This window comes from Ranitomeya imitator, chromosome 6, assembly GCF_032444005.1.
Source record: "Ranitomeya imitator isolate aRanImi1 chromosome 6, aRanImi1.pri, whole genome shotgun sequence".
NCBI classification, from domain to species: Eukaryota; Metazoa; Chordata; class Amphibia; order Anura; family Dendrobatidae; genus Ranitomeya; species Ranitomeya imitator.
Genome location: NC_091287.1, coordinates 117,970,937 through 117,988,569, shown reverse-complemented (window position 1 = coordinate 117,988,569; position 17,633 = coordinate 117,970,937). Strand labels below are relative to the sequence as shown.

Sequence of the window (17,633 nt, the reverse complement as noted above, 5' to 3'; positions counted from 1 at the left end):
TACGAACCGTAGCCATAGGGCCAGGACCGCGCGCAGACACCCCCCTGGAATATGCAGAGCTCCTCCCACATACCCACATAGAGGTTAGCGTAACTGGGCGCGAACCTGGTCCCCATGGCTGTGCCCCACTGCTGGGCATAGTAGTCCGCCTTATATTTAAAAACATTATGTGTTAAAATAAAAACTGCACACTCTTTTAAAAAGTTCACTTTTGCTGAAGAAAAAAGTTGCGATGAATCTAAAAAATGTCCCATTGCTGTTGTGCCTTTTTCATTCTGTATAACTGTGTATAATGAGGCTACATCCAGCGTACCAAATATATAATTTTCTTTCCATTGTATTTGGTTTAAAACTTGTAAAACGTGTTTGCTGTCCTTTAAGTAGGCCGGCAATGTTGGCACTAATTTTTGTAAAAAACAGTCCACGTAGTGGGATAAATTTGAAGTCAAGCTTCCAATTCCAAAAATAATAGGGCGGCCTCGAGGATTAATTGAATCCTTATGGATTTTTGGGAGGTGATAAAACATAGAGGTCCTAGGATATGGTGTATAGATGTAGTCAAACTCCTGTTTGTTTATTAGGCCATCTTCTAGACCTTTAGTCAGAAGTACTTTTAAATCCTGTATAAATTGTCCTGATGGGTCACTATCTAGTTTTTTGTATGCCCTTTTATCACCCAAGAGGCGTTGTGATTCTTTGTCATAGTATGCTTTGTCCAAAATGACGATACCTCCCCCTTTATCCGCTGGGCGGATCACAATATCCCCTCTTTGTTGCAGGTCGCAAATTGCTTCTCGCTCTTTTTTTGAGAGATTAAATTTATATTTAGAACATTTTTTCTCACTAGTGAGCTTTATATCATTAATCACATTTTTCTGGAATGCCTCAAAGGCTTCAGAGTACTCATTTAAAGGATTAAATGTCGACCTAGGTCGTAAGCTAGTATATGTGTCCACTTGTATATCATTACTCAGCGTGGTATATTCACTGGGGCCTTTTTTAGGAAATGTTTCTTTATTGTGATCCGCCCAGCGGATAAAGGGGGAGGTATCATCATTTTGGACGAAGCATACTATGATAAAGAATCACGACGCCTCTTGGGTGATAAAAGGGCATACAAAAAACTAGATAGTGACCCATCAGGACAATTTATACAGGATTTAAAAGTACTTCTGACTAAAGGTCTAGAAGATGGCCTAATAAACAAACAGGAGTTTGACTACATCTATACACCATATCCTAGGACCTCTGTTTTATCACCTCCCAAAAATCCATAAGGATTCAATTAATCCTCGAGGCCGCCCTATTATTTCTGGAATTGGAAGCTTGACTTCAAATTTATCCCACTACGTGGACTGTTTTTTACAAAAATTAGTGCCAACATTGCCGGCCTACTTAAAGGACAGCAAACACGTTTTACAAGTTTTAAACCAAATGGAAAGAAAATTATATATTTGGTACGCTGGATGTAGCCTCATTATACACAGTTATACAGCATGAAAAAGGCACAACAGCAATGGGACATTTTTTAGATTCATCGCAACTTTTTTCTTCAGCAAAAGTGAACTTTTTAAAAGAGTGTGCAGTTTTTATTTTAACACATAATGTTTTTAAATATAAGGCGGACTACTATGCCCAGCAGTGGGGCACAGCCATGGGTACCAGGTTCGCGCCCAGTTACGCTAACCTCTATGTGGGTATGTGGGAGGAGCTCCACATATTCCAGGGGGGGTGTCTGTGCGCGGTCCTGGCCCTATGGCTACGGTTCATAGACGACATACTCTTTATATAGGAGGGGGATGATGTCTCACTGAACCAGTTTTTAATTAGTATTAATACCAATGATTTTTATCTTCAATTTTCTGCAAATATAAATAAAGAAAGTATTCATTTTTTAGATTTAAATATTTTTATAGAAAATGGTAGGATTCAGACAAACACATACAGCAAGCCAACGGACTCGAACAGCTTTAGTTCTATGGGCAGTTGCCATCTCCCAAGATGGCTGCTGAACGTACCACACAGTCAATTTATGAGACTAAATCGAAACTGCTCAAAATCCACCAACTATACTAAAGAATCCGATATCCTGATAGAAAAATTTGTGAATAAAGGTTATGACCGTAAACAACTGATGGAAACAAGAAATGATGTGGGAGACATCCCCAGAGAGCAGCTCTTAAGTGACCAAACAAGGAAGGATAATATCCCTATGGAGAGTGATAACGTGGTATCTATCCCGATTATCACACAATATAATTCAAATACTCAGAAAATTGTTAAAAAACACTGGCCACTTTTGAAAGATGATAAGGTAATTGGAGATAAATTGCCGAATCATCCAAGCTTTGTATTCAGAAAAGCACAAAATTTAGGCTTCCTTGTCGCCCCCACTGTGCAGTGCCCAAACCCTACATAGAAACATGTAGGCCCATTCAAACAAATCATACAAGGTTTTTTCCCATGTCAAAAATGTAGGATGTGCAAATCATTAAGCCTTTTGAAACAAAAATCTGTGGTATCTCATAACAGTACAGTAATAGAAATCACTGATTTCATTACATGTACTACTAAAGGGGTGATTTATGCAATTGAATGTCCTTGCAAAAAGCTCTATATAGGATGCACAAAACGCCCCCTATGTAGGAGAATTTGTGAACATCTCTGCAATATAAAAAAAAAATATGGCGAGCATCCCCTCTCAAAACATTTTTCAGTTCATCATGGGGGCTCCGTACAAGAGATAAAAGTGTTTGGAATAAAGGTGGTCCATAAAGATTGGCGCAATAGGGACTATATTAAACAAATGTCCAGAGAAGAAACGAGACTTATTTTTGAATTAGATACGCTCAAACCGAAAGGACTTAACAATGGAGTCGAACTCTTTGCTTTTGAGTTACAAGCAACTTAGGAGCCAAGGCTATATATAGCCAGCTGAGCACAGCGGGAGCCGACCCTGAAGAAGGAATCCGTGTTATTCCGAAACACGTCGGTTTTTCTTGGCTCCTACAGTGCTCCGTACTTCCAACAGGGGCACCACGTGACATACAGGACACGTGACCCGAAGCTTTCACAGGTCCTGTCAGCTGCAACGAAACAGAGCGCTCAGCCTTTACCTACTTCCTGCCGCAAGGGCGGCTGTCACCGGCCGGGACAGCGCGCCGAGCGATTACTACCTCCGAACTCCATCAAAACTACTTAAGGGAAGTAAATACCATAGGGTTGAGCGACTTTTACTTTTATAGGATCGGGTCGGGTTTCACGAAACCGGACTTTTTCAAAAGTCGGGTCGAGTGAAATCGGCCGATCCTATAAAAACGTCGGGGTCAGGGTCTGCCGAAACACAAAACCCAATGCAGTGCATTGGGTTTCCAATGGTTCCCAGGGTCTGAAGGAGAGGAAACTCTCCTTCAGGCCCTGGGATCCATATTTAAGTGTAAAATAAAGAATTAAAATAAAAAATATTGCTATACTCACCCTCTGACGCGCCCTGGTTCTCACCGGCAACCTTCCTTCCTAAGAATCAGCGCGTGAAGGGCCTTAGATGATGTCGCGGCTTGTGATTGGTCGCGCGACCGCACATCTGACCGCTCGCGCGACCAATCACAAGCCGCGACGTCACCGAAGGTCCTTCAAGCGCTGATTCTTAGGAAGGAAGGCTGCCGGAAAGAAGCAGGGCGCGTCCGAGGGTGAGTATATTCCTATTAGGTATATACTCACCCTCGGACGCGCCCTGCTTCTTTCCGGCAGCCTTCCTTCCTAAGAATCAGCGCTTGAAGGACCTTCGGTGATGTCGCGGCTTGTGATTGGTCGCGCGAGCGGTCACATGGGTGGTCACGCGACCAATCACAAGCCGCGACGTCATCTAAGGCCCTTCACGCGCTGATTCTAAGGAAGGAAGGCTGCCGGTTAGTACCAGGGCGCGTCAGAGGGTGAGTATAGCAGTATTTTTTATTTTAATTCTTTATTTTACCCTTTAATATGGATTCCGATACCGATTTCCGATATTGCAAACATATTGGAAGTCGGTATCGGAATTCCGATACCAGATTCAGAAGATCGCCGACCTCATGGCCGACCCCACACAGGGGTCGGGTTGGGTTTCATGAAACCCGACTTTGCTAAAAGTCGGCGACTTCTGAAAATGGCCGACCCGTTTCGCTCAACCCTAAAATACCAAGTTTATATCTTACCGCTCTACGTGTGCTGCTCCTGCTGATACCCTCTGGACCTATGTGTCTGTGCACCTGATAGTACGTATAATCGTTCCTGGATTACTACTGTGTGTCTATGGAGGGAGTCACCACTTTGCAAGCCTCTATATCACCGGTTGCTTTTTAATATCGCACATATACATTTTTCTAGTAGTACTCTTTATATTGATCTGCTTGTTAATGTGTTGGGCATATAACACTATATATATTTTATTTTTCTTTCTGAGGATTATACATAGATCCATTTTTCTTTTCTACCCTTAGTCTCAGAGTCCAAATGTCATTGCTTTATCTACATATTAATATTCATATTATTCTCAGCACCATCCTCCCCTTCAGGTAAATGGTTATTATTTACTTCTATGCATTTTTTAGCGCAGGTATACATTAATTACTGTAATATCAGCTCACAGTTGTATGCTTAGCCTTCTCTGGCTATTAAAATGGGGGACCCAAAAAAAAAGACGTAGGGTCCCCCTATAATTAACAACCAGCAAAGGCTATGCAGACAGCTGCGGACTGATACTAATAGCCACAAAAGCGACCATGGATACTAACCCCCAGGCTAAAAACATCAGCTCTCAACCACCCCAGAAAAAGCGCATCTCTAAAATGCCAATTCTTTCACTTAGCCTCGCTCTTCCCACTTGCCCTGTAGTGGTGGCAAGTGGGGTGATAGTTGAGGGGGTTGATGTCACTTTTGTATTATCAGATGACATCAAGCCCTGAGGTTAGTAATGGAGAGGCATCAATAACACGCCCCCATTACTAACCCCATAGTCACATTATAAGAGAAAACACAGACACCCAGAATAAAGTCCTTTAATTGAAAGAAAGACACAGACTCCTTTAATAATCTTAATTAAACCATACTTACTACCTCGCCTAATTCCATTGAATCCCTCATTCTCCTGTAATAAACCAAAAATAATAAAACAACAATATACCAGTAGTTCATTCCCCAGTGGTTCTCAGCCTGGATGGTCACATCTTGGCACTGTCCAGGTTGAAAACTATCTCTCCCCGACTCTTCTCAGAATGCGGCCCTCAGGTCATTGAGGTTCTGGGGTACAGAGTTACAAGCCTATACTCAGCGACCCAGCTGATCCCATAGGTTTTCTAAGGGACTCAGGTCTGGGGAAAGTGAAGGCGACTCCATTCAAGGTATTCTAGTCTATAGCAGCCATTCCCTAATGATACTATATGCCGAAAAAGAAAATGGACAGCACCTCTAAAAATCATACATTGATCTAATGCCACTAGGCAAATATATATATATATATATATATGTATATATATATATATAAATATATATCTAATATATAATTGCCTAGAATACTACTTCCTGCAATTTGTGCCAACTTCCGTGGCTTTGTCCGGAGCTAATGTCCGGAGCTAATGTCCGGAGCTAATGTCCGGAGCTAATGTCCGGAGATTAATAGCCTAGAATACTACTTCCTGCAATTTGTGCCAACTTCCGTGGCTTTGCCCGGAGCTAATGTGCGGAGATAATGTCCGGAGCTAATGTCCGGAGCTAATGTCCGGAGCTAATGTCCGGAGATAAGTGACGTCAACAGTGTCCAGTGTCTGATTGGTTGCCGCCTGCTGCGAGCGACCAATCAGAAACGTGCCGTACTGTGACACACTCCGCCCGCCATTTTGGTGTGATTTTTGAATTTTTACCTCACAGCAAGTTTCTTCTGCGTGGAGGCGGGCCCAGTGACGTTGCTCTTCAAGCTCCTGCCGAATTTCGTCAAAAAAATGATAATACCATTTACCAAAACTATATATATTTAGTTGTGAAGTGGTTCAGTGACATTTTCACACCAATTTTGAACTTTTGTTTGGTGTTTTCTCCATATACTGCCTATTATTTTTGTTCTTTCTTACTATTATTTATTAATTGTATTATTCTTACATTTGAATAAATAAAGTATATATGGATTCTAGACTCCCGATTCTTTAGAATCGGGCTGCCATCTAGTATATATATATTACTAAACATTAGGTTTTTAGTTTAAGATTCTGTTCAGACTGTAGACTGTATGAAGCTCACTGCCACGTTACGGCAAACCTCTTAGTGGGTCCTTAACACCCTGATGGAACGGAGCCATGTACCGACCACCGCGCACCAGCAGTACACCGGTCGGGCAGACAGCCTGGTGCCTCACAGCGCCCCTGCGGCAAGACTGAGTCCCCATGACTCCAGACCATGCTGTCCCATCAGCCCTTTTTTTCTTGGATGTGCACTCCTCCCATTTTGCACAGGTGATTTTAATTAGCAATTGATCAATTGTTAGGTGTCGTCTTGGTCTCATGATGTCCAAATGTGAACAGCATGATATGGAGGACTGTTTAAATACCAATTCTAACTGAACCCCGAAATGAATTGTACAATTCATGGATCAAACATCTGTTGTGAATTTTGCCATTAAGCTCCTCATTAGAGAACAGCAAGTTGTACAAAAAGTACTGAAATATTGAACAGTTGGGCACGTGTATTCAAAAGTTCATACAAGGTCACATTAAGTTCACCTTAAAAGTTTAGAGTACTTTTTTTTTCATTCTGAAATTTCGCTCAAAAGCCAAATATCCCTTACTTTTTGGTGAGTAGTTTATACATACAAACTATACCTAATGTGCTGCCTAGATCCTCACTGTTAGGCCGGTGTCACACTCAGCGTAGGGAAATACGGTCCGTATTTTACATGCGTAATACGCAGAAATGATCCCAAAACAGTGATCCGTATGTCATCCGTAGGTAGGGTGTGGCTGCATATTTTCCGCATGTAAACCTCCGTATATAATCCGTATGGCATCTGTACGGCCAGATTTTCTCGCCGGCCTGCAAAACGGACATAGAATGGATCTATGGGCTCAAATATTATAATATATATTATAATAATATTATTGTGAAAACATATATACAGTCTCTCTCTCTATATATATATGTAAGTGAGACACACATATATATATATTTATATTTCATACAGCGCAAGATAGCAGAAAAGCCGGTATTACAGTCATGAATATGCGTTTCCACCTCCCATAGGGGTGGAGCCGCATATTCATCACTGTAATCGGCGGCCCCACGTGACCGCTCATACAGGCGAAGGTGCGGCGAGGACAGGACGCTGCGAGGGAGCCGGGTGAGTATTTTATTAACAGCGGGGGGGACAAGGATCTTTATTTTAAACACGAATAAAAAAAAAGGATTTTTCATATCTTCTAACCAGCGAACGCTGCTGGAGAGAAGATATGAATGGCGGCTTCAGCACCAGATGCAGGGGACAGCGCTTATCTCTAGCGCTGTCTCCTGCATGCTCCGTGTGGTACCCAGTCGGCACACGGGCGGCACACGTGTGTCACACGTGTGACACACGGATGGCCTACGTGAGCTCACAGACACACGGACATGGATAATTCCAGTACCGATTTTTCCGGTACAGGAATTATCTGGACATGTGAGACTGGCCTCAGGCAGTGCTTGCATACACAGTAATGTATTCAATCACTTTTCAGACTCCATTTAGTAAACGAGCCATCCATACCCTTAAACTATTACTAAGTGACTGTCTCCCAAAAAGAAAGTGGTTGAGTTTAGAAAAGGCTTCACAGAGATACTGGAGGATATAACAACACTGTAGAGTTTTCATTTTACATCAGAGCTACGCAAATTTAATTGGTCTTATGCTTACAGAATTATTGTCACTAGTAATTCTGCAATAAAAGTTATTTCCATTCTTTATTATTAGGTTTTTTATCTTTTTATATATAAAAGGATGATAAAGAGTACATCAAATTAAGAACACATGTTGTTTTTGCTACGTTCTTCTCAGGAAGATCTCAGGAACCTTATATGGTTCATTATCAACTCAAGCTGCAAAACTATGATTCTTGATCCCAAATTAGCTGTTGGCTCCTACCATTAGACAATAAACAGACAATAGTTCACATTGTATTAACACTCTGTGTGGTTTCTATAAAAATAATAAATCCTGAATGTGTTTTTTGGGGAATTTTCCCTAGTAGCAAATTAGTTTATTTAATAATTGCTAGGTTAGTTCATTTCAAATACAAAATAAGTAGTTAAAGCCGATGTTCATAAAGCTGAGATTCAATCAGTGATACATTTTTAAAATGAATTATCTTATAGATTATGTATTAATATGAAAATTAATACTAGACACCCCTGCTGATAATTTGTTTCCCATCCCAGTGGCTTCTAGATGTGCTTAGTAGAAGTACACAGCTCCATGAACTGCATAGTGGTCACAGTGGTGTACTGCAAATCTACTCCTATTCATTTCCATCCTCACCAATCTGGTATTAATGACCTATTCTAAAAATAAGTCATTCATGTAAAACTACAGTTTAAAAAAGTGAAAGATTTGCAGTGTGGTAGCTGAGGGCTGCATTATCATTCCAAAAGGGCATGTACATGGGCAGTAATGCCACTGACACCAATGTGCATTACAAAACATCTGCAGGTCTGTGCAACCCTGCTTGATATTTCCTTTTCCACCACCTTCTGATTGGCAATATCCAAAGTGCAAGCAAATAGATGCAACCAGTTGCAATAGTTATAACCATGATATTTAGAAATATGCCAAGAATAGAGATGCCTGTGGATGTTCGGGTCCAGCGGGTTCAGCTGAACATTTTAAAAAAGTTGAGTTCTGGTACCAGAATGGTACCGGAACTCGAATCTGAACTCAGACACCATTCAAATAGATGGGATGTTTCCCACGCTGTGATTTGTGTGACAGCACAAGAAATACCGGCTCTGATCGGCAGGGAGACCCTGCCCAAAAAATGACATGAGGTCCCCTATATAATCAATAACCAGTAAAGGCTAAACAGGCAGCTGCATGCTGATATTAATATCCTAGGAAAGGGCTGTTGATATTGGTAACCTCCCAGACTAAAAATATATTCCACAGCACCACTAGGAATAAATGAGGATCTTTTATTTACGGGTTTCCTGGGTTGATTCATCATTTATATCTTCTATATGTTCCTTCTAGGTGGTCTTGTGGATGCATCGATGTTCTACCAGTCTTTAAACGGCATTGAACCTTTTGGCTCATGGATGAAATTACAATCAAGGACCAACATGTGTTCTGCAGCATTGCATTGTGGAGTCTTGGAAGGAGGCGTACTGATATTCGGATGGACCTCTTGTATCTCCTATATGTCCCTTCTAGATGGTCTTGTGGATGTATCGATGTTCTACCAGCCTTTAAACGGCATTGAACCTTTTGGCTCATGGATGAAATTACAATTAAGGAACAACATGTGTTCTGCAACATTATTGTGGAATCTTGGAAGGGGGCGTAATGATATTTTGATGGACTTCTGGTTCTGGATTCAAACTTTGAAATCTATGTGCCTAGGGAGTATCTGAACCCAATTATACGATGGACTAGAATTGAATTGCTATGCAATCTTGGTCTTTGTATCCTTAAACAAGGTATGTAATTTGGGCTGTTGCACATACACCAGGTTATCTTGCAGGTCTTTCTGACCAACTTCTGATTTGAGCAGAATAGTACTATATCTTTTAATTCTGACTGCACCTGTATGCCATGGCATTGACTATTGTTATATGCCTATTTCTATGTTCCTAATTGGTCAAGTACACTTGTGTATGAAAATATATTCTTTCCATCGTAGGAGTACATCTCCGAAGGTCTTTCATGACCTTCTTTTCTCAGCTCCAGCCCCATTTTTCAGTGTGGTTGTGCGGTTTAATTGGGCCTTTTTTGTGGCACATTTCTTATCCCCTCTCTGTATTTCATGGACCCATGGTGGCAAATATGCATGTAAACCTCTTCATTCACTTACCGTGCAGTCTTTTTTGTGCTGGATGGATCCCCCCCCCCTTTTTTTACATTTACGTTTGCTTTCAATATCGTTTATTAATATACCTTTTGGTATTTTACAGTTATTCAGACACACATTTTTTATCTGTCATTAATTGTTCAGTCAGTGTATACTCACTTTTCAAGTCTAAATTACAATAAATAAAAAACAACTGTTTGCAACGAGAAGACCATCTTTATTCTGTATTTTGAGTTATAACATTAATCTGGTTTTTCCTTTCTTATAGGTAATGCACAATTTTCAAATAGGACACTATATGGTTAACCAACAATAACAGCTTGGAAAAAATATATATATACATACATTATTATCTTTTTTGTTGTCTCCTTGTTATAATAATAATTTTTGTATAAATCTTTGTATTTTTTGTATTTTTTCTTTTTCGTTATCTCTTATTAGTTATTTTTTCTTGTACCCCACTGTCGTTCCCTTGTGTGTGTGTTTGTTTTATTACATGTCCCATTCATGTTTTGTTGTACATTAGTTTTCCATGGCATCCCATCCCCTGGTTGCGCTCTAATATGCTACTTTGTATGCCGCAATCATCCCTGTTGCTTTGGCCTTGTTATTTCACTTAAATCTCTCCCTACTTACAAGTTCCCGATGCGCCACGCTGAATAATTCTGGCACGTGCGCATTGTGGACTACTGGCAGAGACGTCTGCCTGCATTGTTTGCCCCTCCTGTGTCACTTCCGCTTCCGGCCTTTTCGCATACCTGTGCCTACTGATCGGCTAACATCTAGAGGTATTTAAACTGATTTTGCTCACTCACCTTTCACTTTTCCCTGACGAAGCTGTCCGTGTAACGGCGACACGCATTGGGTCTTCACCCCACGTGGATTCCTGCATTTTTTCCTCCCCCGTATGCAGCAATTCTTACCCGGCAGTTCTTATTGGGCTGGACATGTGGAACTTGATCCTTATCATCCTCATTTGGTTGCGGTAACCCTTTCTGGTATTATGCTCATTTAGGCTCATGTGCATCATTTTTGGCAGCGTATTCATTTAGGCTCATGTGCATTATTTATTATTTATTGTAGGCACATTCATTTTGTTCTGGCATACAGGCACATAATATACACAATCTTGTGAGGGATATATTCCTAGGGTTCTCAAGAACGATTTTATCTGATTATCCACATTGTTCTATGCTTGCCTTAGGCATAGACTGTCACTGCTCATTTTGCCCAACTCCGGGAGGTATTTGGTTTATCATCTGTGCATTCAAATGGGGTCATTTTGTACAGTACATTATATATATATATATATATACATATATATATATATATTCTGTACCTTGTATTGCATTTATGTAAGATTTGCACATGTTTGACCCCTGTCACTTAGGCAGGATCACCATGTGGGGGTTGTGATTGTTTTTAGATGTTTTTATACTTTGGAGTGTCAATAAAGTTTGCCTTTTATATTCAATATTTATAGCAGTGTGCATTGTTTCAGAGTAGTCCTTTTTTGTGTCTTCCTTGATAATGCATATCTGTCCTATGACGATCTGGATGGTTTGGAGATCAGTCACATCAGTGCTGCGACCACTCTCCACACCAGCTGGAACACACTGAGCAGGGCGTGAAAAGCTCTGCCTGTGACCGGTGGTAAGCAGAATGACATCACCACCGGTCACAGGCAGGCAGTGCTTCTCATACTCTGCTCAGTGTGTTCCAGCCTCTGTCTAGCCTTTACTGGTTGTTGACTATAGTGAGGACCCCACATAATTTTGGGCTATAAAGTGAGCATAAATCACACCCTGACAGAGTCTGCACACCCCCATTTCCTAATGCAATGACAACACTCATTAAACACACGGGACGATGAATCCCCCAAAATATGTTATTGTCAGACAATCAAAAGGTCACATGCTCTCTTAAAGGCTATATTTTTATATTTTCTTTAGAGGGCATACAAGGATCAAACTTGTTAAAAATTTAAAGCTTTAGTATAAAAATATGCAGTGCTTAATATAAAAGATATTAAAAGATAAAAATAAAATGAAACACAAATAAAAAGGAAGAAATAATAGAAATACCTAAATGTCTCCGTCTACACTTATCTTCTGTTTTCTTGAGGGAAGGAAAAATGAATAATGGATCACATCAACATATGCAACCCTCACATGTGAACAACTTATTTTGTTCCCGTCAGCTTTTGATAGTCCCGACTAGAGATGGGTGGATCCATGCATGTTTGGGTCCTGTGGGTTAGGCTGGTCAATTAAAAAAAGTTTTGGTTTGGGTACCAGAACAGAACCCGGACCCGAATACAAACCCCATTCACAGGAATGGGGGGCCCAAACTTCCAGTGTTTGCCACGCTGTCATATGCATGACAATGCGGAAAACACTGCCTCTGATCGAAGGTAAAGTCATTATCGACAGTCAAACAGCTGCGGTTTCCAAGTTGACAATTGATAGTGTGAGCCCGCAGATGCAATCGGAGGTAAAAAGTTTACTTCCGGTCACTAACATCAGCTCATGGGAATTTTACTCCCATCATCTTATGCCTCCTGCCACTAATAAGGCCGGTGTCATACTCAGCGTAGGGAAATACGGTCCGTATTTTACATGCCTAATACGCAGAAATGATCCCAAAACAGTGATCCGTATGTCATCCGTAGGAAGGGTGTGGCTGCATATTTTGTGCATGTAAACCTCCGTATGTAATCCGTATGGCATCCATGTGGCGAGATTTTCTCACCGGCTTGCAAAATGGACATAGAATGGATCCATGGGCTCAAATATTCGTGAAAACATATATACAGTCTCTCTCTCTATATATATATGTCAGTGAGACACATATATATATACAGTGGGGCAAAAAAGTATTTAGTCAGTCAGCAATAGTGCAAGTTCCACCACTTAAAAAGATGAGAGGCGTCTGTAATTTACATCATAGGTAGACCTCAACTATGGGAGACAAACTGAGAAAAAAAAATCCAGAAAATCACATTGTCTGTTTTTTTAACATTTTATTTGCATATTATGGTGGAAAATAAGTATTTGGTCAGAAACAAAATTTCATCTCAATACTTTGTAATATATCCTTTGTTGGCAATGACAGAGGTCAAACGTTTTCTGTAAGTCTTCACAAGGTTGCCACACACTGTTGTTGGTATGTTGGCCCATTCCTCCATGCAGATCTCCTCTAGAGCAGTGATGTTTTTGGCTTTTCGCTTGGCAACACGGACTTTCAACTCCCTCCAAAGGTTTTCTATAGGGTTGAGATCTGGAGACTGGCTAGGCCACTCCAGGACCTTGAAATGCTTCTTACGAAGCCACTCCTTCGTTGCCCTGGCGGTGTGCTTTGGATCATTGTCATGTTGAAAGACCCAGCCACGTTTCATCTTCAATGCCCTTGCTGATGGAAGGAGGTTTGCACTCAAAATCTCACGATACATGGCCCCATTCATTCTTTCATGTACCCGGATCAGTCGTCCTGGCCCCTTTGCAGAGAAACAGCCCCAAAGCATGATGTTTCCACCACCATGCTTTACAGTAGGCATGGTGTTTGATGGATGCAACTCAGTATTCTTTTTCCTCCAAACACGACAAGTTGTGTTTCTACCAAACAGTTCCAGTTTGGTTTCATCAGACCATAGGACATTCTCCCAAAACTCCTCTGGATCATCCAAATGCTCTCTAGCAAACTTCAGACGGGCTCGGACATGTACTGGCTTAAGCAGTGGGACACGTCTGGCACTGCAGGATCTGAGTCCATGGTGGCGTAGTGTGTTACTTATGGTAGGCCTTGTTACATTGGTCCCAGCTCTCTGCAGTTCATTCACTAGGTCCCCCGCGTGGTTCTGGGATTTTTGCTCACCGTTCTTGTGATCATTCTGACCCCACGGGGTGGGATTTTGCGCGGCACCCCAGATCGAGGGAGATTATCAGTGGTCTTGTATGTCTTCCATTTTCTAATTATTGCTCCCACTGTTGATTTCTTCACTCCAAGCTGGTTGGCTATTGCAGATTCAGTCTTCCCAGCCTGGGGCAGGGCTACAATTTTGTTTCTGGTGTCCTTTGACAGCTCTTTGGTCTTCACCATAGTGGAGTTTGGAGTCAGACTGTTTGAGGGTGTGCACAGGTGTCTTTTTATACTGATAACAAGTTTAAACAGGTGCCATTACTACAGGTAATGAGTGGAGGAAAGAGGAGACTCTTAAAGAAGAAGTTACAGGTCTGTGAGAGCCAGAAATCTTGATTGTTTGTTTCTGACCAAATACTTATTTTCCACCATAATATGCAAATAAAATGTTAAAAAAACAGACAATGTGATTTTCTGGATTTTTTTTTCTCAATTTGTCTCCCATAGTTGAGGTCTACCTATGATGTAAATTACAGACGCCTCTCATCTTTTTAAGTGGTGGAACTTGCACTATTGCTGACTGACTAAATACTTTTTTGCCCCACTGTATATATATATATATTTCATACAGCTCAAGATAGCAGAAAAGCCGGTAATTCAATTACCGGCTTTTGCTATCTCCTTTCCAAACCCGACAGGATGTGAGACATGGTTTACATATAGTAAACCATTTCATATCCCTTTTTTTTGCATATTCCTCACTACTAATGTTAGTAGTGTGTGTGTGTGCAAAATTTGGGGTCTCTAGCTGATAAAATAAAGGGTTAATTCACAGAAAAAACTGTTGTGGGCTCCCGCGCAATTTTCTCTGCCAGAGTGGGAAAGCCAGTGACTGAGGGCAGATATTAATAGCCTAGAGAGGGGCCATGGTTATTGCCCCCCCTGGCCAAAAACATCTGCCCCAGCCACCCCAGAAAAGGCACAACTGTGACATGCGCCTATTCTGGCACTTAGCCTCTCTCTTCCCACTCCCCTGTAGTGGTGAGATATGGGGTAATAAAGGGTTAATGCCACCTTGCTATTGTAAGGTGACATTAAGCCTGGTTAATAATGGAGAGGTGTCAATAAGACACCTATCCATTATTAATCCAATAGTAGTAAATGGTTAATAAAACACACACACATTAGGAAAAAAGTATTTTATAGAAATAAAGACACAGGGTGTTGTAATAGTTTATTATACTCTTAATCCAAATGAGGACCCACGTTCTGTAAAAGAAAAAAAATAACAAAGCAATAATATCCCATACCTTTCCGGCACTCAGTCACGTCCCACGCTGTTAATTCATCTGAAGGGGTTAAAATTTTTTACAGCCAGGAGCCTGCTAATGCAGATGTGCTCCTGTCTGTAAAATCTGGGGAATTAATTGAAAGCAGGGGAACATATCATTGTAGACTTGCGCTGCTGCATCCCCTGCTGGTATAAACTCATATGAACTCTAGCGTGGGAATTTTTCTGAATAGTTGTGTTGGTGGCGGGGTAACACTGAAAATTGCTTCCTCTGTCCTCTCCTGCCAACCATGGATAACAGAGAGGTGATCATTATTGTCTTCATCTCCGGACTTTTGAGCATCCATCACCTTGTCATCCTCGATTTCTTCCTCAGCTCCTGCACCTTCATTACCAGTTTGACTGGTACCATAAGCCCCCTCAATCACTGTAAGTCATCCTCCCATAGCATCTACCAGTGCAACGACAGTCCAGAAATTTGAAAGTTTGAGATATTGTTATCCCTTCTGGATTCTCCTCTGCTTCCACCTCTTCCTCTGGTACCTCCACCTCCTCCCGCAGACTATTCAAAGTGTGCTCCAGCATGTAGATGACCGTAATACAGTTGCAATGCTGAAGAAGGCATTGTCAGCGCTAACCATCTTAGCAGCCATTTCAAAACTGTGCAGAAAGGTGCAGAGGTCCTTCGGCTATGCAAAAGGACATAGTGCACTAGGCTTGTCGCTGCTGCCACAGTCACTGCAACATGTGTAGAGTGGAATTCCACCATGTCGGGACATCGCAAATCAAATGGTTAACTGGTAGGCCAAAAGACCTCTGTAGCGATGCAAGTAAATGACCTGCGGGGTGCGATAGTCAAAAGTAAGCACCCAGTGAGCTATCTGCTGCAGCGCATTCAGCCAGGATAGTGGTGGAGAAAATGCTGTACCACCAGGTTGAGGATGTAAGCCATGAAAGGCACATGTCTGAGGTTGCCCCGGTGTACGACCGCCACCAGGTTTGCACCGGTATCGCACATGGTCTTCTCTGGCTTCAGATTCAGTGGAGACAGTCATTGCTCTAACTCAGCCTGGATAGCTAGCCTCAACTTTTCAGCTGTGTGACTGCGATCTCCAAGGCATCTTAATTTGAACACTGCCTGATTGCGGTGAGCCATGGTAGTGCAGTACGGCGGCAAGGTGGATTCTATCTGCACTGTCGGAACACATCTCTAATTAACGGAGAAGTTGAGGGCCCAGGTGGAGGAGTCAGAAGTAGTAGAGGAACTGTTAGATACAAAGATTTGTCCCACAAGTCTTGGGTATTCAAGACAGCCACTTGACCGCTCAGTGCCCAGTCATTGAGATGCAACTCTCATGCCCATGTTTGCTCTTCCAGGTGTATGTGGTGAAATGCACCCTGGCAGACATAGATTTTTTCAAGGAATGGGTGATGTTGTCTGCGACATGCTTGTGTAGTGTGAAGGCCAAAATTTCTTAGAGAAATAATGAGGACTGGGCAACTGGTACTGAGAAACTGAGACGGCTATCAACTTTCTGAAACAGTCTGTATCCTGGAAAGGCAGCATTTTTGTGGTCAACAGATTGGAGATGGTGGAGATTAAGCTCATAGCTTTGGCATGTGAAACATTCTTTTATGTGAACACAACTTCAGAGCCAAGGGCTGGCTGCTGTTCTGAGAGAGGGTGGCGTACAGAGAACAGGACAAACTGCTGGACTGTAAGTGAGGTGTGGGCAAAGATGTTATGGTGCATTGAGAAAGAATTGTTATCCTAGGTTATACAAAAGGGCAGTCATGTCCACTTCCTTAACAGCTGATGCGCTCTCACTCACCTCAACTGTAGGGAGTAAACATGTGGAGTTTCTGCAGTCAGAGACCTGTGTGTTAAGACTTGGCATGATGACGGAGGAGGAAGAAGCAGCAGATGTGGTTGATGGGACGGCCGGTGGTTGGCGAGGCACACTAGTTCGCATTTTCCCTGAGTGAGTTTTACATACAAAGGCATGTTGATTGTGCATGTGCCAGTTCATGCAAAGAGTTGTCAAATTATTGCATTTTTTTGCCTCTACTGAGTTTTTTCCCTGCAAACTGAACACTTTGTGACTGGTGCTGGCCACAGCCAGAGTTGGGGCTGAAGATGAAGTGCTTGTCGTGGTTGCATCACTTCCTGTCTGTGTAATGTAACCTCCTCATCTTCCTCCTCTTCCACCTCCTCTGCTGACTTACTCAGCTGCATAAGACTGGGTTCACACCAAGTGGGATCTACAACCTGGTCGTTATCCCCTCTGTTCTAACACTCATCACCCTGAGAGTCACCCTTCTCCTCTTCCTGCCCTTACACCATGGTACAGTCCATGTGCGCTGCTGGTATCTGAGTTTCATCAGGATCACCTCCACCTTTGATGGTTAACAACTGGTGATGAGGG

The 17,633-nt window shown here is 41.9% G+C and overlaps 1 long non-coding RNA gene across 1 annotated transcript in view; it reads left to right on the top strand.

Moving 5' to 3' along the window:
* LOC138643596 (uncharacterized) overlaps positions 1 to 10,376 on the top strand; it is a 40,610-nt gene extending 30,234 nt beyond the window's left edge. Inside the window, exon 3 of the long non-coding RNA XR_011314202.1 lies at positions 9,242 to 10,376. This is a non-coding gene — a long non-coding RNA (uncharacterized lncRNA). The remainder of the gene's footprint in view (positions 1 to 9,241) is intronic.
* The last annotated feature ends 7,257 nt before the right edge of the window (positions 10,377 to 17,633 follow it).